At 45.7% G+C, this 23,375-nt stretch overlaps 1 protein-coding gene across 5 annotated transcripts in view; it reads right to left on the minus strand.

Annotated features, from left to right (window-relative positions):
• Nucleotides 1–23,375, minus strand: part of ENOX1 (ecto-NOX disulfide-thiol exchanger 1) — a 488,154-nt gene that overhangs the window by 441,620 nt on the left and 23,159 nt on the right. For all 5 annotated transcript variants that reach the window (XM_038762016.1, XM_038762019.1, XM_038762018.1 and 2 more), the window contains exon 2: nucleotides 22,524–22,595. The gene's annotated coding sequence lies outside the window, so the exon portion shown is untranslated. The remainder of the gene's footprint in view (nucleotides 1–22,523; nucleotides 22,596–23,375) is intronic.

The raw sequence follows: 23,375 nt of genomic DNA on the forward strand, positions 1-23,375 counted from the left end.
TATGATTGAATGAATGAATAGATGAGATCAAGGCATGGCACCAGGGGAATGAAGTGGACAGGCTGGGCTGAAGTAGGATTTCAGTGAGGTAAGGTAACAGGAGGTGACATGATGTAGTGCTTTAAAGCCAGTGGTAAGGGTTTCTGGTGGGTAAGGAGGTAGATGGGTAACCACTGGACGTTCCTGAGGCATGGGGAGACATGGTATGAATATTAAAAAAAAAAATGATCCATGCAGCAGAGTGAACTATGGACTGGAGTAAGGAGAGCCAGTTTGCAGGGAGATCAGCGAGGAGGAAATTGCAGTTTTCAAGGTGAGATAGGATAAATGGAAGGATCAGGACGGTAGCAGTTTGGTTGAAGAGAAAATAGTGTGAAGATAGACCGGACAGGATTTGGTGACAGACTGAATATGTCAGTCAATCAATCAAACTTATTGAGTGCTTACTGTGTGCAGAGCACTGTACTAAGTACTTGAGAGAATGAAAAATAACAATATAATAGAAACATTCCCTGCCCAAATTGGGTGGAATAATAGAGAGGTGAGTCGGGGACAAAAGCAATGTACTAAGCACTTAGTACACTGCTCTGCACACAGTAAGTGTTCAATAAATATGACAATGAACTGAATGAATGAGGACAACACCAGTGTTACATGCTTATGAGATAGGGAGGATAGTGGTATTGTCTGCAGTGACGGGAAAGACTTGGGGAAGACAGGGTTTGTGTGGGAAAATAAGGAGGTCAGTTTTGGAACATGTTGAGTTTTGAGGTATTGACCAAACACCCAAGTAGAGCTGTCCTGAATCAGAAGGATACGTGGGACGGTAGAGAAAGAGTGAGGTCTGGACTGGAGATATAGACGGGGGAATAATCTGCAAAGAGATGATAGTTGAAGTCACGAGGACAAATGAGTTCTCCGAGGGAGCGGGTGTGGATGGAGAATAGAAGGGGGACCCAGAACTGAGTCATGATGAACCCCCACTGTCAGAAGGTGGGAGACAGAAGCAGAGCCTGCAAAAAATACTGAGGAGGAGGGATCAGAGAGATAGGAGGAGAATCAAGAGTGGACAATCCCAGTGAAGCCAAGATTGGATAAAGTTTCAAGTAGAAGGGGGTGGTCTGCAGTGTCAAAGGCAGTGGAGAGGTTTAGAAGGAACAGAATGGACTACAGGCCGTCAGATTTGGTGGGAAGAACATGGGTTACCTAAGAGAGGGCTGTTTCTGTGGAGTAAAGGGGGCAGAAACCAGATTGGAGGGGATCCAGGAAAGAACTGGAGGAGAGGAAGTGGACATAAACAACTTGCTCAAGGAGTTTGGAGAGCAAAGATAAGAAGCAGATGGGGTGATAACTGAAGGGAGCTGTGGGGTCCAGGGAGGGGTTTTTTTAGGGATAGGGGATATATAAACAAGTTTGAAAGCAGTGGGGAAGAAGCCCTTTTTTATGATGATATTTGTTAAACACTTAAGTTCCAAGGACTGTGGGAGAAACAGGTTGGACACAATTCACGTCCCACATGGGGCTCACAATCTTAGCCCCCATTGTACAGATGAGGTCACTGAGGCCCAGAGAAGGGAAGTGACTTACCCAAGGTCACACAGCAGACAGATGGAGTTGAGACTAGAACACGGTTCCTTCTGACTCTCAGAGCAGGGCTTTATCCCCTAGGCCAGGTTGCTTCTCGAATGCTGCCTATTTGTACTTCCCAAGCACTTAGTACTTAGTCTTAGTCCTGAAATTCCTTAGAGCTTAGTGCTCTGCACACAGTAAGCGCTCAATAAATACGACTGAATGAATGAATGGTTGAAAGTGACAGTCAAAGAGGAAAGATGGGAGGGAGCAAGCGCTTTAATAAGGTGGAGGGGGTAGATTTTGAGAGGGAGTGAGAGATCTCTTCTTGAGATGAGACACTGCAGAGAATAAATGGAGAACTGAACAAGATGAGGAGGTGTTGGGGGATTGGAGAGATGCAGGGGAGATTTTAGGGAGATCAGGCCTGCTGATATCGTTTGTTGATGAAGTATGTGGCTAGCTCATTAAGGGAAAAAGATGACAGGTATGGGGAGAGGAGGCTTGAGGAGGGAGTTAAGTCTGGAACAGCTGGTGGGGGCAGTGGGGATGGGAGTGAATTAGGAAGGAGAAGCACCGTTGTCTAGAAGAGGAGAGGGCCAAATTGAAGCAGGTAAGAATGAATTTAAGGTGGACAAGGTCAGAAGGATGTCTGGATTTCCGCCAACAGCGCTCTGCAGCTCAAGTACAGAAGCAGAGGAAGTGAATTGCAGATGTGATCCAGGGTTGCGGGTTAATGGTACGAGATTGAACCACTTCACAACTTCCCTGGGAAGCTTATTCCCATGTATTATTTATTGAGCATTGGTGCTCTCTATGAAAGAATTTGGTGGACATACCACTTGAAATACTTAAGAATCAGCAAGATGAATCTCCAGAGCAGGTATCAGGAACTTACGGCTTTACAAGCTACGTACATCTCTTCTCGGAATCAGATGTGGCTTTTGAGTATAAGGGTCCACCTGTGAACTAGGCAGCTGAAGGTGGCACTGTTAGCTTGGCTTCCATAGAAAAAAACAACACAAGAAGCTGGGCAGGAAGGAGCTGGGCTGACGGTGAGCTAAGATGGTGGCTAAGATGGAGATGATCTGTGGCTCTGGGTTAGTGGGACGAAACCGACGAGGGGACAGGGGAGTGAGTGAGTTGAGTTTGGTAGAGAGGATGGTGTTGAGAGCATCTGTTTGGTCATCAAGGGAAGGAAGCTGGAGTATGGAGGTTAAGTGGGGCATGATGAGTTGAAAAAATTGGGGTCAAAAAATCAGAGATCTCTGTGGGGAAAGAGAACAGACTTAAGGGGAAGAGTTGCATGGGAGAGAAGGTAACTGAGGAGGTTACGGTCAGGTACAGGGATTTCAGAGTTGGTGACGGTAGAGACTGTGCAGTGGCTAGAGATGATGGGACTGAGTGTGTAACCACGTTGGAGAGTGGGCGAGGTGGGGCGGAGGAGGAGGAGGTCAGTGGAGCTGAGGAGTGACAGAAGAGGGTAGCAGAAGGGTCATCGGGGACATATATGTGGATACTGAAGTCCCCAAGGATCAGTGAAAGCATGGAGAGAGAAGGAATGTGAGAAAGGGATCAAAATGGTTAAAGAAGTTGGAGGTGGGATCTGGGGGGGGCGACAGATGACCGTGACTAGAATCTAGACTGGATGGTAGATGTGGATGATATAGGCTTCAAAGGAAGGGATAGAAAAGGATAGGGGAGGTGGAATGGTACAAAAGTAACATTAGAATGCAAGAGAGAAGGCTACACCTCCCCCTTTCCCAGTGAGTCTGGGAGAGTGGGAGAAGATGAGGCCCCCTCTGAAGAGAGCAACAGGGGAGACCGTGTTGTTTGGGGAGAACCCGGTTTCAGAGATGGCGAGGAGGAGGATTGACTGGGTCAGAGCAGGTCAAAGGATGAGAGGAAGCTTCCCATGATGGAATGGGGGTCCCACCGGCTGTTGGGGGAGCTCGGGGGGAGGGGGCAGTGCAAGGGCTGGGGAGGGGTTGGATGAGAATGAGTTGATGGGGGCCAGTGAGGGGGAGGGGCACACAGGTTGGGATGGGGATGAGAGGTGGGGATGGCCCAATGGATGGCGGAGGGGGAGGGGGAGGCCAGGTGGGAGAATAGGACTGGGACGGGCTGACTGGAGGCGGGGATTGAAGGGTCATGGTGGGGTCAGTGAAGATTAAGTCTTGTAGTTGACGTAAAAAACAGCAATAACTATTTAAGCCAGCCATTTCCTGGGGAGGTGGTTGAATTGTCCTTGGGTCCTTGAGGGTGAAGGGGCCATTGTTTGGGAGAAAACAGGCTGGGTCAGTGTGAACGTAGGAGAGATCAGGGAGGAGGCAGATGCAGTAATCATGGCAGGATGAGAGTTTGGACAGAGAGGAACGGGCAGATTTTAGCAATGTTGTGAAGGTTGAACCATCACGATCTGATGACAGATTGAATATGTGGGTGGAATGAGAGAGATGAGTCTAAGATAACGCCAAGGTTACAGGCTTGCGAGACAGGGAGCATATTGGTATTGTCTACAGTGATGGGAAAGACAGAGGGAGGACAGGACTTGGATTCAATTTTAGACACGTTTAGTTTGAGGTGTCGGCAGGCTGTCCAAGTAGAGATGTCCTGAAGGCAGGAGGAAATGTGAGACTGCAGAGAGGGAGCGACAACAGGGCCGGAGATGGAGAACTGGAAACCATCTGCACAGAGGTGGTATTTGAAGCCATGGGAGCGAATGAGCTCTTCAAGGAAGTGGGTGTGGATGGAGAATTAAAAGGGACCCAGAACTGAGTGTTGAGGGACTCCCATAGTTAGGGGGTGGGAGGAAGATGACTGCCACTACTGCTACTTCCTCCCTGACAGCCATATTCAACTGCTCACTTTCCCTTGGCTCCTTCCCCATTGCTTTCGAACATGCCCAGATATCTCCAGGAGCCCAAGAAAGAGACTGAGAATGAGCAGCCGGAGCGATAGGAGGAGAACCAGGAGAGGACAGTGCCAGTGAAGCCAAGGTTGGAAAATATTTCCAGGAGAAGGGAGTGGTCAGCATTGTCGAGGGCAGCTGAGAGGTCAAGGAGGATTAGAATGGTCGTTGATTTGGCAAGAAGGACATCATTTGTGACCCTTGAGAGGGCGGTTTCTGTGGAGTGAAGGGGATGGAAGTCAGAGTGGAGGAGGTCAAGGAGAGAATTGGAGGAGAGGAACTTGAGACAGCAGGCATAGGCAACTCACTCAAGGAGTTTGGAGAGGAATGTAGGAGTGGATGGAGCCGTGGGGTCAAGGGAGGGCTTTTGGGGGGATGGGGAGACTTGAGCATGTTTGAAAGCAGTGGGAAGAAGCCACTGGAGAGCGAATGGTTGAAGATGGCGGACAGGGAGGAAAGAAGGGAGGCAGGCAAGAGCTTTTATAAGGTACGAAGGGATAGGGCCGGATGTGCAGGTGGAGGGGGGTGGATTCCTTAGTCTGTTTTGCAGGTTCCTCTTTTGTCTCCCACCTAATTTTGGGGGTGCCTTAAGGCTCCGTTCTGGGTCCTCTTATAGTCTCCATCTACACACACTCCCCTAGAGAATTCATTAGCTTCCATGACTTCAACTACCAGAGAGAACAACAAGTAAAGAAGCAGCATGGCTCAGTGGAAAGAGCCGAGGCTGGAGAGTCAGAGGTCGTGGGTTCTAAACCCGGCTCCGCCACTTATCGGCTGTGTGACTTTGGGCAAGTTACTTCACTTCTCTGGGCCTCAGTTCCCTCCTCTGTAAAATAGGGATGAAGACTGTGAGCCCCACAGGGGACAACCTGATCACCTTGTATCCCCCCAGCGCTTAGAACAGTGCTTCACACATAATAAGTGCTTAAATACTGTTATTATTATTATTATTACCATCTCTACGTGAACGATACCCAAATCGACACCTCCAGCCCTTACCGCTTCCCTTCTCTGCAGTGTAGCATTTCCTCCTTCCTTTATGACATCTTTACAAAGATATCCTTTCCAACATCTCAAATGCAGAGTCCAAACCAGAACTCCTCATCTTCCCTCCTCAACCCATCAATCGCTGAGTTTCCAACCACTGTGGACAGCACACCATGACCCCTGTCTCACAATCCCAGAAGTGGCACTATTCTTGACTCATCTCGGAATCCTGTCAGTTCTTCCTTGACAGCATCCCTCTCCTGCTCCATCCAAACTGCTACGACAGCGATTCAAGCATTCATCATTTTCTACCTTCAATACTAAATCAGTCTCTTTGCTGACCTCCCTGCATCCTGTCTCTTCCTTCTCCAGTACATCCTTCATTATGCTGCCCGTATCGTTTTCCTAAAACAACATTCAGTCCATATCTCTCCACTCATCAAAAACCTCTAATGGGTGTCCAATCACCTACACATCAAACAGAAATTCCTCACCATTGGCGTTAAAGCACTAAATCAGCTCCCCCACTACTTAATCTTGCTGATCTCCTACTTCAATCTAACCCGAACACTCTGTTCCTCTAACTCCAACCTACTCTCTGAACCTCAGTCTCATTTTCCCCACCACCAACCCCTTGGACCTAGGGAGTCCCCCTTCATATCCAACAAACCAACACTCTCCCTACCTTACAAACCTTCCTAAAATTGCACCTCTAAAAGGCTTACCCCGACTAAGCCCTTTCTTTCCCCTATCGACCTTCCCTTCTTAATATATACCATTGAATTCATTCAATTGTATTTATTGAGCGCTTACTGTGTGCAGAGCACTGTACTAAGCGCTTAAATGATTGATTGATTGCTACTATTGCTACTACTAGTTTTATCATAGCACAGAGCACCTCCTTGCAGAGTAAGAGAAGGCTATAGAGTAAATGTGTCTTAAATGGTATTGAATTAGCTAGAAATAGTGTTTGATGTACTGACAGATGCATCACTTAAATTCTCAGTGCAATATGTACTGTAAGCAGAAAAGGCCCATGGAATGGGCTTACTTCCAAAAGGGTGCATTTGGATCAAAGTCATACTCCTACTCTTTTCCGGTCTGAGCTCCATTCAAAAACAAAATGCTCTACATGGTTTCCCTAGGGCTCCCTCCACTTCCTTTCCTCCAATTCCAATCCAATTTCCACCTTATTTACTCAACTGAGACTGCTGTCTCCAAGGTCATTATTGCCAAATCTAGTGAATCTATTACTTCTCATTCTAAGTCATTCTCCTCATGAAGTCATTCTCTTCAAGAAGTCATTCTCTTCAGCTCCTTGCCTGCCTTTAGTTCTGTGGATCCCTCCCTGCTTCAGGAAACACTAATTTGGGAATTACAAAAATCTCTTCTGATTCTCTCCTGATATTTCTCGCAAGCTCTTCTCAGTATCATTGCTGAGTTTTCCTCTGCTGCCCACCACCTAACTGAGAGCGTTAACTCGAGGCTCTGCTGAGGGTCAGAGTCTCTTCTCAATCAATCAGTCAATCAATCAGTTGCGTTTATTGACCGCTTACTGTCTGCAGATCAATCAATCAATCAATCAATCAATCGTATTTACTGAGCGCTTACTATGTGCAGAGCACTGTACTAAGCGCTTGGGAAGTACAAATTGGCATCACATAGAGACAGTCCCTACCCAACAGTGGGCTCACAGTCTAAAAGGGGGAGACAGAGAACAGAACCAAACATACCAACAAAATAAAATAAGTAGGATAGAAATGTACAAGTAAAATAAATAAATAAATAAATAAATAGAGTAATAAATATGTACAACCACATATACATATATACAGGTGCTGCAGGGAAGGGAAGGAGGTAAGACGGGGGGATGGAGAGGGGGACGAGGGGGAGAGGAAAGAAGGGGCTCAGTCTGGGAAGGCCTCCTGGAGGAGGTGAGCTCTCAGCAGGGCCTTGAAGGGAGGAAGAGAGCTAGCTTGGCGGATGGGCAGAGGGAGGGCATTCCAGGCCCGGGGGATGACGTGGGCCGGGGGTCGATGGCGGGACAGGCGAGAGCGAGGTACAGTGAGGAGATTAGTGGTGGAGGAGCGGAGGGTGCGGGCTGGGCAGTAGAAGGAGAGAAGGGAGGTGAGGTAGGAGGGGGCGAGGTGATGGACAGCCTTGAAGCCCAGGGTGAGGTGTTTCTGCCTGATGCGCAGATTGATCGGTAGCCATTGGAGGTTTTTGAGGAGGGGAGTAATATGTCCAGAGCGTTTCTGGACAAAGATAATCCGGGCAGCAGCATGAAGTATGGATTGAAGTGGAGAGAGACACGAGGATGGGAGATCAGAGAGAAGGCTGGTGCAGTAGTCCAGACGGGATAGGATGAGAGCTTGAATGAGCAGGGTAGCGGTTTGGATGGAGAGGAAAGGGCGGATCTTGGCAATGTGATAGTACAGATCACTGTACTAACTGCTTGGGAGAATACAGCGTAACAGAGTTGGTAGATAAATCCCCTCTCACAACCTTCTAGACTGTGGGCCCGCTGTTGGGTAGGGACCGTCTCTATATGTTGCCAACTTGTACTTCTCAAGTGCTTAATACAGTGCTCTGCACACAGTAAGCGCTCAATAAATACGATTGAATGAAAGAATGAATGAACCAGTGTACAGTCTAAAGGAAGAGACAGATGTTAATATAAATAAATGAATTACAGATATGGCCATAAGTTCTGAGGGGCTGAGAGAGGAATGAATAAAGGGAGAAAATCCAGGGGCAAGGATGATGCAGAAGGGAGTGGAAGAAGAGGAAATGAGGCCTTAGTCAGGGAAGGCCTCTTTGAGGAGATATGCCTTCAATGAGGTTTTGAAGATGGGGGAGTGATTGTCTGTCAGACATGAAGAGGGAGGACAATCCAGGCCAGAGGCAGAATGTGGGCAATGAGACAGAAGAAACTGAGGTACGGTGGATAGATTGGCATTAGAGGAGTGACATATGGAAGCCAGGTTGTAGTAATAGAGCAGTGAGGTAAGGCAGGAGGAGAATTGAGTGCTTTAAAGCTGACAGTAACGTGTTTTTACTTGATGCAGAGGTGGATGGGCAACCATTGTGGAGCGGGGAACCATGGACTGAACGTTTTTTTAAAAAATCATCTGGGCAGCAGAGTGAAGTATGGACCAGAGTGGAGAGAGACAGGAGGGAAGGAGGTCAGCAAGGAGGCCGATATGGTAATCAAGGCAGGATAGGATAAGTGCTTGGATTAACCCGGTAACAATTTGGAAGGAGAAGAAAGGGTGGATTTCAGCAATGTTGTGAAGGTTGAACCGACAGGATTTAGTGACACTGAATAAATAGGTTGAATGGCGGAGCGGAGTCAAGGGTAACGCCAAAGTTACGGGCTCCGGGTATCTGTATGTGGTATTAGTTAAGAGCTTACTATGAGCCAGGCACTGTCCGAGGCACTGGGGTGGATAACAAGCAAATCAGGGACAGAAGGGATGGTGGTACCGTTGACACTGATGGGAACGTCAAGGGGAGGACAGGGTTTGGACATGTTAAGTTTGAGGTGTCAGCGGGACATCTATGCAGAGATGTCCTGAAGGCAGGAGGAAATGTGAGGCTACAGAGATTGGATTGGAGTGACAATGCCGTGCAGAGTGACTGCAGAGAAGGAGAGATATCAGCGCTGGAGATGTAGACTTGGGAATCATCCACATGGAGATGGTAGTTGAAGCCACGGGAGCAAATGAGTTCTTGACTTTTACTTATTTTGGGAAGCTCATAATAATAATAATAATAATAATAATAGCATTTATTAAGTGCTTACTATGTGCAAAGCACCGTTCTAAGCGCCAGGGAGGTAACAAGGTGATCAGGTTGTCCCACATGGGGCTCACAGTCTTAATCCCCATTTTCCAGATGAGGTCACTGAGGCACAGAGAAGTGAAGTGACTTGCCCAAAGTCACACAGCTGACAGTTGGCGAAGCCGGAATTTGAACCCATGACCTCTGACTCCAAAGCCCGGGCTCTTTCCACTGAGCCATGCTGCTTCTCTATCTATGGCTACAACTACCAATGCTACCCAGATAACTCCTAGATCCAACTTGCCAGTCTTCACCTCACCCTAGGAGTTTCAGCTTTCCTGGGATATGGGCGAGCGACATCTGTAGCAGTGGTAAGACAGTGCTGGGTCTAAGTCACGGGCAAGAGCGAGGGCAAGCGCGTACACCATGCGGAGAGCGCAGCTGCCAGGGGGCTAACATTCCCTTCTCCCTCCCCTTCTTCCCAACCCCAGGTGTTCTGGGGATGAGTAGCCACCGTGCCTCGTTCTCGCCTGTCCCGCCATCGACCCCCGGCCCACGTCCTCCCCCGGACCTGGAATGCCCTCCCTCTGCCCATCCGCCAAGCTAGCTCTCTTCCTCCCTTCAAGGCCCTACAGAGAGCTCACCTCCTCCAGGAGGCCTTCCCAGACTGAGCCCCTTCCTTCCTCTCCCCCTCGTACCCCTCTCCATCCCCCCCATCTTACCACCTTCCCTTCCCCACAGCACCTGTATATATGTATATATGTTTGTACATATTTATTACTCTATTTATTTACTTATTTATTTTACTTGTACATATCTATTCTATTTATTTTATTTTGTTAGTATGTTTGGTTTTGTTCTCTGTCTCCCCCTTTTAGACTGTGAGCCCACTGCTGGGTAGGGACTGTCTCTATATGTTACCAACTTGTACTTCCCAAGCGCTTAGTACAGTGCTCTGCACACAGTAAGCGCTCAATAAATACGATTGATGATGATGATGATGATGATGATGACTCCTCTTGAGTCCAGAGGAGTTTCAACCTTGTCACCTGGCCTCTGCCCAACACTCCTGGCCAGTGACTACGTGACGACAGCAAACCCAGGAAGGCAGATCCTCACGTGCCCGCAGAGGGAAGCGGCCACTAGACTGGCTGAGGAAATGGACTGATGGCCCATTCATTCAATCGTATTTATTGAGCGCTTACTGTGTGCAGAGTACTGTACTAAGCGCTTGGCCCAGCAACCAATGAAAGGCATGAAAGATTTGTGTTGACATGACTGTCTGGGGAAGGGAATCGGATAAATGGACAAATGTTATAAGAGACCAAACTCATAGGTAATAAGTGCTCAGTACCTGGGTCAGGGAAATATCCTGAGACCTCCCGGAACGGAGTGGGATTAAAGGCACTTGGCCTGAAACCAGCTGCTTTTCTAGTAGGTATTTTCTACACTTCTCCAGGGAGTGACAGCAGTCTCCCCATTACGCAAAAACGTTAGAGTAGTGCTTAGAACAGTCCTCTGGCGCTTAGAACAGTGCTTTCTAGAGAAGCAGCGTGGCTCAGTGGAAAGAGCCTGGGCTTTGGAGTCCGAGGTCATGGGTTCAAATCCCAGCTCCGCCAATTGTCAGCTGAGTGACTTTGGGCAAGTCACTTAACTTCTCTGGGCCTCAGTTCCCTCATCTGTAAAATGGGGATTAAGACTGTGAGCCCCACGTGGGACAACCTGATCACCTTGTATCCCCCCAGTGCTTAGAACAGTGCTTTGCACATAGTAAGCACTTACAAATATCATCATTATTATTATTATTTGTACATAGTAAGCGCTTAATAAATGCCATTATTATTATTATTATTATTAGATCACACGTTCCTCACCGCATCAAGCATACATGCCTGACCGTTGGCTTCAGGGCACCAAATCAGCTCTCTCCCTCTCACTCTCCAGCGCTTAGAACAGTGCCTGGCACATAGTAAGTGCTTAACAATTACCATTATTATTCTTCTTCTCCACTATCTTTTCTCAATATATCAGTTTGCACAATTTACTCCGGTTAAACTAACCAACTGATCCTCATCTCTCCCACCACTGACCTCTTTGTCCTGCCCTCCCCCTGCCTGAAACTCCCACCCACCTTCAACTCTGACAGATTCCTGCTGTTCCCATTTTCAAAGCCCTTAATAATAATAATAATAATAGCATTTATTGAGCACTTACTATGTGCAAAGCACTGTTCTAAGCGCTGGGGAGGTTACAAGGTTGTCCCACATGGGGCTCACAGTCTTCATCCCCATTTTACAGATGAGGTAACTGAGGCACAGAGAAGTGAAGTGACTTGCCCAAAGTCACACAGCTGACAAGTGGCAGAGCCGGCATTTGAACCCATGACCTCTGACTCCCAAGCCCGGGCTCTTTCCACTGAGCCACGCTGCTTGAGTTCCTCCCGGAAGGAAGTGGGATTAAAGGCACTTGGCCTGAAACCAGATGCTTTTCTAGTAGGTATTTTCTACATTCCTCCAGGGAGTGACAGCAGTCTCCCCATTACGCAAAAACCTTAGAGTAATGCTTAGAACAGTGCTCCAGCGCCTAGAACAGTGCTTTGCACATAGTAAGTGCTTAATAAATGCCATTATTATTATTATTATTAGTTGGTCACCCGCTCCTCACCATGCATAAATGCCTGACTGTTGGCTTCAGGGCACCAAATCAGCTCTCTCCCTCTCATTCTCCAGCGTTTAGAACAGTGCCAGGTACATAGTAAGTGCTTAACAATTACCATTATTCTTCTTCTTCTCCACTATCTTTTCTCAATATATCACAGTTTGCACAATTTACTCCGGTTAAACTAACCAACTGATCCTCATCAGTCCCACCACTGAGACCTCTTTGTCCTGCCCTCCCCCTGCCTGAAACTCCCACACACCTTCCATTTTGACAGATTCCTGCTCTTCCCATTTTCAAAGTCCTTCTGAAATCATATCTCCTCCAGGAAGAATTTCCCAAATAATATCTTATCTCCCCTGTTAATATTTACCCCTCGTGCCTGTTGAATATTTCTGTGCCACCTAAGCACTTCACTACTCACAGACTCCCACAGCACTTGGTACAAATCCTACCTACCTATTAGTCAAACACTAAGACATGCCCAAATACCCTTATCCTTCTTCCTCCTAGCTGTAATTTATTTTAACATCCATCTCCTCTGTTCAGTTGTAAGATCCCTGAGAGCAGGGATCATGTACACTAGTTCTATTGTACTCTCCCAAACAATTACTACTGAGTGCTCTGTTCACAGTAGAAACTCAGTAAATCCTACTGATCCTACTGATTGAGTGATTCAAAACTGCCTCCATAATCACCATCTAAAAGAAAAGAGAAGGAAGAACCCACTGAGGAAACTATAAGGAAGCTTAAAGCTTATTGTTTCGCTTGCCACAAGATTCCAGCCCGAAGTCTTCTCACCAAACCAGAGGCCCTGGGTACTAAATGGATCACAGTGCGGCTTCAGAATAAAACACGATATAGAAGTTATGATCAATAAATCAATCAATGGTATCACAGGAAGCAGCGTGGCTTAGTGGTTTAGGAGTCCGAGGACGTGGGTTCTAATCCCGGCTTCGCCACTTGTCATTCATTCATTCAATCGTATTTACTGAGCGCTTACTGGGTGCAGAGCACAGTACTAAGCGCTTGGGAAGTACAAGTCAGTAACATATCGAGACGGTCCCTACCCAACAATGGGTTCACAGTCTAGTCTGCTGTGTGACCTTGGGCAAGCCACTTAACTTCCCTGTGCCTCAGTTACCTCATCTGGAAAATGGGGATGAAGAATGTGAGCCCCACGTGGGATGACCTGATTACCCCAGTGCTTAGAACAGTGCTAGGCACATTAACAAATACTGTCACTATTATTATTATTATTATTATTGAGCACTTACTGTGTGCCAAGCATTGTTCTAAGTGTTTAGGAAAGTCCAATACAAGAGAGCTGGTAATAATAATAATAATAATTATGGCATTTATTAAGCACTTACTATGTGCAAAGCACTGTTCTAAGCACTGGGGAGGTTACAAGGCAATCAGGTTGTCCCACAGGGGGCTCACAGTCTTCATCCCCATTTTAAAGATGAGGTAACTGAGGCCCAGAGAAGTTAAGTGACTTGCCCAAAGTCACACAGCTGACAATTGGCAGAGCCGGGATTTGAACCCATGATCTCTGACTCCAAAGCCCGGGCTCTTTCCCCTGAGCCACACTGCTTCTCTTGTCTTTGGCACACACCACAAGATATAGGGCAGGTGAGAGAGCAACACCGAAACCTTTATGGTGTTTACATTGAATTTACAAAACCATAGGAGAATGAGCTGCTGCATAATGAATGGAAAGGGAGAAGTCACAAAGCGGGACAGAATGAATGATTTAAAAACATCGCGAACCGCGGGCTCAAACAACGTCGCGAAGTGGCAAATTGTTGAGAGACCATTGGAGCAGATGTGCCCACTTTCTAGACTGTGAGCCCACTGTTGGGTAGGGACCGTCTCTATATCTTGCCAACTTTTACTTCCCAAGCGCTTAGTACAGTGCTCTGCACACAGTAAGCGCTCAATAAATACGATTGATTGATTGATGTGCCAGTGTTCGTTCTCCCTGAACACAGCCTTCACAACAATCAGGATCAAACACAATGTCTCAAAAGCAGAGATGGGCCCAGTGTGGGAACCAACACTGTAGTGTCGCAAAGATCTATCTTTGTGTGTGAATTTGCGGACCAGAGCATCAATCACACATCGGTCTACAGCCACACTGGGATATATAGGGAGAATCAATCAATCAGTGGTATTTATTGAGCGCTTTCTATTTGCAGAGCACTGCACTTGGGAGCGTACAATACAACAGAATTAGCGGACACATTCCCTGACCATAACAAAATTACAATATAGAGGGGGAGACAGATATCCGTTCTAGACTGTGAGCCCGTTGTTGGGTAGGGACCGTCTCTATATGTTGCCAACTTGTACTTCCCAAGCGCTTAGTACAGTGCTCTGCACACAGTAAGCGCTCAATAAATACGATTGAATCCAATATAAATAAATAATCTATAATATATAATTTAAAGATATGTACATAAATGCCGTGGGTTAGGGGGTGGGGTGAATATCAAATTCATTCATTCAATCGTATTTACTGAGCGCTTACTGTGTGCAGAGCACTGTACTAAGCGCTTGGGAAGTACAAGTTGTCAAATGTCCAAAGGTCATTTGGACAATGGTCAAATGACCAGATAAGTGGTGAGCAGATAAATGAGCAGATAAGTGGTGCAGCCAGGATTAGAACCCAGGTCTTCTGACTGGTCTGGGCTCTTTCCACTAGGCCATGCTGCTTCTCACTGTTAGCAGTGAAAATGACTGGCAGTTTTCTTATTTTCTGTCATTCTGAGGGTTGTAGTAGTAAGTAGTATTATTTATTGAACACCTATTTGTTTCACAGCACTATGCTAAACTCAACACAGAGCAGTAGCCCATTCCCTGTCCACAAGGAGCTTAAACTCTAATACCACTATTAATAATGATAATAATGGCGATTGTTAAGTGCTTACTACGTACCAAGCACTGTTCTAACTGCTGGGATAGATACAAGGTAATCAGGTTGTCCCACATGGGGCTCACAGTCTTAATCCTCATTTTACAGATAACTGAGGTAACTGAGGACAGAGAAGTTAAGTGACTTGCCCAAAGTCACACAGCTGACGAGCAGCGAAGCCAGGATTAGAACCCACGACCACTGACTGCCAAGCCCAGGCTCTTTCCACTAAGCCATGCTGCTGATGGAAGAGAATATACGTGTACACATATGAGAAATCGCTGTCCTTTAAATTACTATATAAATGGAACGGTTATTTTCTGTTATTTTTGCTGTTCATACTTTTCAATCATTAAATAATACTTCTTTTTTTTAGTTCTTTTTTCTAGATTTTGACTGGATGCTCTGCATCTGCTCTTCCCCGCTCTCGGCCCTCCTTCCCCCTTGTAGGCTGGTGTAGGCTCAACGGAAAGAGTCCGGGCTTGGGAGTCGGAGGTCGTGGGTTCAAATCCCGGCTCTGCCTATTGTCAGCTGTGGGACTTTGGGCAAGTCACTTAACTTCTCCGGGCCTCAGTTACCTCATCTGTAAAATGGGGATGAAGACTGTGAGCCCCACGTGGGACGATCTGATCACCTTCTATCCTCCCCAGTGCTTAGAACAGTGCTTTGCACATAGTAAGCGCTTAACAAACGCCATCATTATTATTATTACTACGAATCTGCCTTTGGAATATCAGGCCCCGCCATCAGCTCCGGACCCAAGCTCCGGAATCAAGGCTTCAGGCTTCGGTCTCCTTCTCCCTCCCTTGATTATGAAGCTGACATCTAGAAGGGAGGGGTTTAGAGGGAAAGACAGGCTGACCAGGGAGAGATTCTGAAAAACTGCAGGGAGCAATTAGGAGATGAACCGCAGTAGGCAAAGGTTAATAGAAATCTAAATTTAATGGCGTATTTGGGCAGGGATACTGTAAGGTAGCATTCTGAGGCACGGGAATACAAGACAACAGAGAAGACATAAATAAGGAGCAGTCTTAAGTACTCGTGTATGTGGGTAAAAATTGGATAGGGATAGGGAATGTAATGATGTAGAGCAATCCTGGGAAATTCCAGGGCAGGCCAGGGCCAGGAGCCTTGTTGTAAAGCAGGATTATTCCCTGTCTCCCTCAGATTGTCTCTGCACTGTCCTCCCCTCCCCAGGCCCATATAATAATATAATAATAATGATGGTATTTGTTAAGCACTTATTATGTGCCAAGCACTGTTCTAAGCCCTGGGGTAGATACAAGGTAATTAGGTTATCCCATGTGGGGCTCACAGTCTTAATCCCCATTTTACAGACGAGGTAACTGGGGCACAGAGAAGTTAAGTGGCTTGCCCTAGGCCACACAGCAGACAAGTGGCATGGATTACATGGTTGTACATATTTATTACTCTATTTATTTATTTATTTATTTTACTTGTACATATCTATCCTATTTATTTTATTTTGTTGGTATGTTTGGTTTTGTTCTCTGTCTCCCCCTTTTAGACTGTGAGCCCACTGTTGGGTAGGGACTGTCTCTATGTGTTGCCAATTTGTACTTCCCAAGTGCTTAGTACAGTGCTCTGCACATAGTAAGCGCTCAATAAACACGATTGATGATGATGATGGATTAGAACCCACGACCTCTGACTTCCAAGCCCGTGCTCTTTCCACTAAGCCTTGTAGGGCAAATGGCACTTAGGGCATCTCTAAATTTACATCCTGTTTCACCTTTATGACATCAGATATGCCATGGTGACACTGGGCTCAGAAGATAGGTATTAAATCACACTGCCATCTTCCGCCATAAGGCATTCATTCAATCAATCGTATTTACTGAGTGCTTACTGTGTGCAGAGCAATGTACTAAGCGCTTGGGAAGTACAAATCAGCAACATAATACCATGGACTGCCCGAAAAACAAATAAATGGATTTTGGAGCAAATTTAAACCAAAGTGGTCTTTGGTAGGTCAAATGACAACTCAGATTAGTACATTTTGGACACATAATCAGGACTAATTCTCTGGAGAAGACACTACTGCTAGGAAAAGTCCAGGGAAAACATGGAACAGGCAAACCGGCAGCTAGATGGGAAGCAGCGTGGCTCAGTGGAACGAGCCCGGGCTTTGGAGTCAGAGGTAGTGGGTTCAAATCCCTGCTCCGCCACTTGTCAGCTGTGTGACTTTGGGCAAGTCACTTCACTTCTCTGGGCCTCAGTTCCCTCATCTGTAAAATGGGGATGAAGACTGGGAGCCCCTCGTGGGACAACCTGATTACCTTGTATCTACCCCAGCGCTTAGAACAGTGCTTTGCACATAGTAAGCGCTTAACAAATACCAACATTATTATTATTATAGAGACCATAACGACGATAATGGAAGAACCGTTAGAAAGGTTGCGGATTATAGCAGAGGACAGGACGTTGTGGAGAAAGTATATCCACAGAGTAGCTATGAATCGGAAACAACTCGACGGCACTTAATAATAACAATAATTTGCTAAGTGCCAAGCACTGTTCTAAGCGCTGGGGTCCATACAGTCCCTGTCCCACATGGGGATCACGGTCTTAATCCCCATTTTCCAGATGAGGTAACTGAGGCACAGAGAAGTTAAATGACTTGTCCTAGGTCACACAACAGAGCCCACTCTTTTAGACTGTGAGCCCACTGTTGGGTAGGGACTGTCTCTATATGTTGCCAATTTGTACTTCCCAAGCACTTAGTACAGTGCTCTGCACATAGTAAGCGCTCAATAAATACAACTGATGATGAAGTGGCGGAAACGGGATTAGAACCCGTGGCCTTCTGAGTCCTGGGCCTGTGCTCTAGCCACTACGCCATGCTGGTCCAGTGGGAGGGCTGGGCCACATGGAGGGGGCAGGTGGCCGACGCCAGAAGGCTCGCCTCAGGAGGGTCTGAATGTTTGAAGCAGGGTAGTTGCTCCAAAGATCACCGATCACGTTATTTTCTACTAATGGAGGGAGGTATTATGTTGCCAACTTGTACTTCCCAAGCGCTTAGTACAGTGCTCTGCACACAGTAAGCGCTCAATAAATATGATTGATTGATTGATTCAATTCTAAGCATCTGCTTTAGAGACTCTCTTGCCTATATTTACAGGTGAGCATGCAGCTTTTTTGATTAAATAATCCTCAGGTTCTTCCCCTCTCACTCTCTCCCCCAGTCCCTCTCCCACAGACCCACACTGCTGCTCTGGGATCCCTCCACACTCCCCTCTGGAGCACACAAAATGCTCAATAAATATGATTGATTGATTGCTAAAGAACGATTGCAGCCACAGGGCCACAATGGGAGCGAGCTCTGTACGTATTTATTACTCTATTTATTTATTTATTTATTTATTTGTACATATTTATTCTATTTATTTTATTTTGTTAATATGTTTTGTTTTGTTGTCTGTCTCCCCCTTCTAGACTGTGAGCCCACTGTTGGGTAGGGACCGTCTCTATATGTTGCCAACTTGTACTTCCCAAGCGCTTAGTACAGTGCTCTGCACACAGTAAGCGCTCAATAAATACGATTGAATGAATGAATGAACACAAACCATGCTGATGTCCAACCATGATCCAGTTGGACTGCTGAGTTTTCACTCTACACATATTTTTTTTTAAAAAAAAGGTCTTGTTTTCCTCAAGGACTCTAGGACATTTTTACTGTAAAACTTGAAATTCCCAGCAAATGCACCTATATCACCCAACCACCCCCACCCCCTGAGAGCGAGTTTTTGTGCTAGGGAAGCCCCCGTTTCCTTCCCAGACGTAGCTGGACTGCAAAGTTTTTATTCAGCACATTTTAAGACAAAAACCTGAATTGGGAAAGTGTTGTCGGCCCACAGAGTCAGTCTTCTAGCCGCCAATATTTAAGCTGTGGCTCCATGGATAGACTTTCTCCACAACGTCCTGTCCTCTGCCAGAATCCGCAACCTTTCTAATGGTTCTTCCGTTATCGTTGTTATGGTCTTTATCCAGCAGTGCACTGCACATAGTAAGCGCTTAATAAATGCCATCATCATTATTAGTACTATTATTATTATCTAGCTGCCGATCTGCCTCTTCCATGTTTCCCTTCTGTTATCGTTGTTATGGTCTCTATCCATCTAGCTGCCAGTCTGCCTCTTCCACGTTTTCCCTGGACTTTTCCTAGCATTATTGTCTTCTCCAGAGAATTAGTCCTCCTGATTTTGTGTTCAAAATATGCCAAATAGCGGGATGGCTGTCCATAAAGACTCAGTTCTTTCATGGAGTCTGGCCCTCTTTCCCCACTTCTATGCACTTTGGGTACCCTACTCCGAATAGTCCGGCAGCACCTGGTCCTTGGATAACCAGGAACACAAAGTCTCTAGATTGGTTCGAGATGCAATGATAGCACTTTTCTCAAATGTGTGTAAATATGGTGGTGTGCAAGTGTGACTACTATCAACTCGGAGATGCAGCGTGGTTCAGTGGAAAGAGCACGGGCTCTGGAGTCAGAGGTCACGGGTTCAAATCCCGGCTCCGCCAATTGTAAGCTGTGTGACTTTGGGCAAGTCACTACACTTCTCTGGGCCTCATCTGTAAAATGGTGATTAAGACTGTGAGCCCCCCAAGGAACAACTTGATCACCTTGTAAGCTCCCCTGTGCTTAGAACAGTGCTTTGCACATAGTAAGTGCTTAATAAATGCCATGATTATTATTATTATTATTATTATTATTATTATTATTATTAACTCTGGCTCCTAGCACTTTCCCTCTCACTCTTCTAGACTGTGAGCCCACTGTTGGGTAGGGACCGTCTCTATATGTTGCCAACTTGGACTTCCCAAGTGCTTAGTACAGTGCTCTGCACACAGTAAGTGCTCAATAAATACGATTGAATGAATGAATACCTAAATAAAATCATAAACAGGAGTAAAAGTCAGTCTTTTCAGACACACACACACACACACACACATAGTGTGGCTTAGTGGAAAGAGCAGGGGCTCGGGAGTCAGAGGACGTGGGTTCTAATCCCGGCTCGGCCACTTGTCTGCTGTGTGACCTTGGGCAAGTCACTTCACTTCTCTGTGCCTCTGTTACCTCATCTGGAAAATGGGGGTTAAGACTATGAACCCCCTGTAGGGCAGGGTCTGGGTCCAACCTGATTAGCTTGTGCTTAGTACAGTGCCTGGGAAATAGCAAGCACTTAGCAAATGCCGTAAAAAAATGTTAAACAGTTAAAAAGCAGAAAGAAAGGCTGAAAGTGAAATAAACACGGATCAGAAAGCATAATAATAATAAAATAATAATAATGGCATTTATAAAGCGTTTACTATGTGCAAAGCACTGTTCTAAGTGCTGGGGAGGTTACAAGGTGATCAGGTTGTCCCATGTGGGGCTCACACTCTTAATCCCCATTTTACAGATGAGGGAACTGAGGCCCAGAGAAGTGAAGTGACTTGCCCCAAGTCACACAACTGACAGGTGGCAGAGGTGGGATTTGAACCCATGACTCCAAAGCCCATGCTCTTTCCACTGTGCCATGCTGCTTCTCTCTCCAGAGAATCTCCAGTCTCTCTGTCTCCAGGCTGAGGCAGTGACGGCTTTTTATTTCTGCCCTACCCCCTCAGCATTAGTCAGAGAGTCTAGGAACTCACTGGGTACTCAGCTCTTTTGAAAATGGTAATCCTATAAAAGCTTGTAAAAGACCACATATAGTCCAATAAAAGATTGCTCCACTTTTATGGAAGACTGCCAAGCACTAACAAGATTCCTGAAAGAACAGGACTCCCGAGAAGAGGTCAGTAAAGAAACCTTCAAAACATCACTCTAAATCAACCTCATAATTCCCTGGAAACCTCATCCAATCAAACCCACTCCGTGAGTTCACATTTTGTACAAAAATAAATTAAATAAAGTGTTTAAAACTTATCTCTATGTTTTAGGTCATCTGTATATAGAGGTAATGCACATTGTAACCGTGAAGTACTTTACTACAGTTCTTTATGTACTGCATTTTAACATTCTATGTGATTTTTATGACTATATGATAACTATAAAATGAAATGTGTTAATGTAGATATACTACTCTTTAATTGACTGACTACATAAGGCTGGGCAATTTTCATGAAACTTTGGTTCCCAGCCTTGGTTCTACTTAGGCCCGGTTTTCAGAGCCCGGGCCTGGAAATCAGAAGGACCTGGGTTCTAATCCTGGCCCTGCCTCATGTCTGCTGTGTGACCTTGGGCAAATCACTTAATTTCTCTGTGCCTCAGTTCCCTCATCTGTAAAATGGGGATTAAGAGAGTGAACCCTACGTGGGACAGGGACTGTGTCCAACCTGATTAACTTATACCTATCCCAGTGCTTAGAACAGAGCTTGGCACATAGCAAGTGCTTAGCAAGTAATAATAATAATAATAATAATGGCATTCATTTAGCACTTACTATGTGCAAAGCACTGTTTTAAGCACTGGGGAGGTTACAAGGTGATCAGGTTGTCCCATGGGGGGCTCACAGTCTTCATCCCCATTTTACAGATGAGGTCACTGAGAGCCAGAGAAGCAAAGTGACTTGCCCAAAGTCACACAGCTGACAATTGGCAGAGCTGGGATTTGAACCCATGACCGTGCTCTTTCCCCTGAGCCAAGCTGCTTCTCTATATTAATAGTACTATTATTGTTATTTTTAGGAACAGACTGGGTCAGATATCTGAGGACTTCCTACATAGGACAGAGTCGGCAAAGAAAGCACAAATATTAGGTTAGTTTTGCATCTGGTCTTTTCCAGGTATTTGGTGCAAACAATGTACTATCTATAATTATAATAATAATAATAATGATGGCATTTGCTAAGCGCTTACCATGTGCAAAGCACTGTTCTATGCAGAATGATACAGATAGGGCTCTTTATTTTCAATTTAAACCAATTAAAAGTTCCCTTTTTCTTAAAAATAGGTCCTGGCCATTTTTCCCCTCAATTTTCACTGGAATTTTGTACCAATTAGTTTTAAATTACGGAATCAGTCTATATTGGGTGAGACACAAAGCATGTACTCTCTGGTACTTGAATATTAAAGTATGTACCCAAATATCTCAAATCACCGAGAGGAATGCTTGGGAATTCTACAGCCACATTTAACTTTACGTGGTGGAATGGGAGGGGTGGGAGAGTTTTCCTGAACCAGAGAAGCAGCGTGGCTCAGAGGAAAGAGCCCAGGCTTTGGAGTCAGAGGTCATGGGTTCAAATCTCCGCTCTGCCAATTGTCAGCTGTGTGACTTTGGACAAATCACTTCACTTCTCTGTGCCTCAGTTACCTCATCTGTAAAATGGGGGTGAAGACTGTGAGCCCCCTGGGGGACAACCTGATCACCTTGTAACCTCCCCAGAGCTTAGAACAGGGCTTTGCACATAGTAAGTGCTTAATAAATGTCATTATCATCATGAAGGGAACAAAAAGCCTCCTCTTTCACCAGCAGCTCAGATCTCAAGAGTGGGGAGTCATTTTTAGCCCCTCCCTATACTCATTTCAACCATCTAAATACGTTCCGATTTTTACACCAAAATGCAATCCATTTTGTCCATTTTTCCTCACTTCTGCTGTTACAGAAGTACGTCCAATACATCTCTGGAAAAAAATAACATGAAAATGGAAAACCAAAGATCTTAGGTATATATTAATGAAAATAAGTCCATTTACCTGAGAAGTGACTCTTCTCCACAGTGGTGGAAACTTGGTCTTGAAGATAAAGTCTAATCAGCTGTTACAGGCCTGAAAAGGAAAAAATAACTTGTAAAAATAAAACATTCTAGCAGTCTGTTCTTGCAAGGAACTCATTTTAGGGCAATCAGTAAACAAAAACCCCTCAAATATGTAAGCAACGTGGCTCAGTGGAAAGAGCACGGGCTTGGAAGTCAGAGGTCATGGATTCAAATCCAGGCTCCGCCAATTGTCAGCTGTGTGACCTTGGGCAAGTCACTTAACTTCACTGTGCCTCAGTTGCCTCATCTGTAAAGTGGAGATTAAGACCGTGAGCCCCTTGTGGGACAACCTGCTCACCTCATAACCACCCCAGAGTTTAGAACAGTGCTTTGCACATAGTAAGCACTTAACAAATGCCATTATTTGTTCAAATCCCGGCTCCGCCAATTGTCAGCTGTGTGACCTTGGGTAAATCACTTAACTTCTCTGTGCCTCAGTTGCCTCATCTGTAAAATGGAGATTAAGACTGTGAGCCCCCCGTGGGACAACCTCTTCACCTTGTAACCACCCCAGCGCTTAGAACAGTGGTTTTCACACAGTAAGCGCTTAATAAATACCATCATCGTCATCATCAAACATATCCTTTATGTGCCATTCATATTTTGCTTTAAAGACAGCACAGCTTTTATTTAAGCCCTCAAAAATACGGCTGTGTGGGGATTTTAATAAAAAAAATTGAAAACTGAAAATGTCCCATGTCCCTAGTATTTCATTTCTTTAGGTTTTTATTGACCCAACGGATTGTACATATTGTGGGATGTTCTAGACTGTAAGCCCACTGTTGGGTAG

The sequence above is a fragment of the Tachyglossus aculeatus genome, chromosome 20, assembly GCF_015852505.1.
Source record: "Tachyglossus aculeatus isolate mTacAcu1 chromosome 20, mTacAcu1.pri, whole genome shotgun sequence".
Lineage (NCBI taxonomy): Eukaryota > Metazoa > Chordata > Mammalia > Monotremata > Tachyglossidae > Tachyglossus > Tachyglossus aculeatus.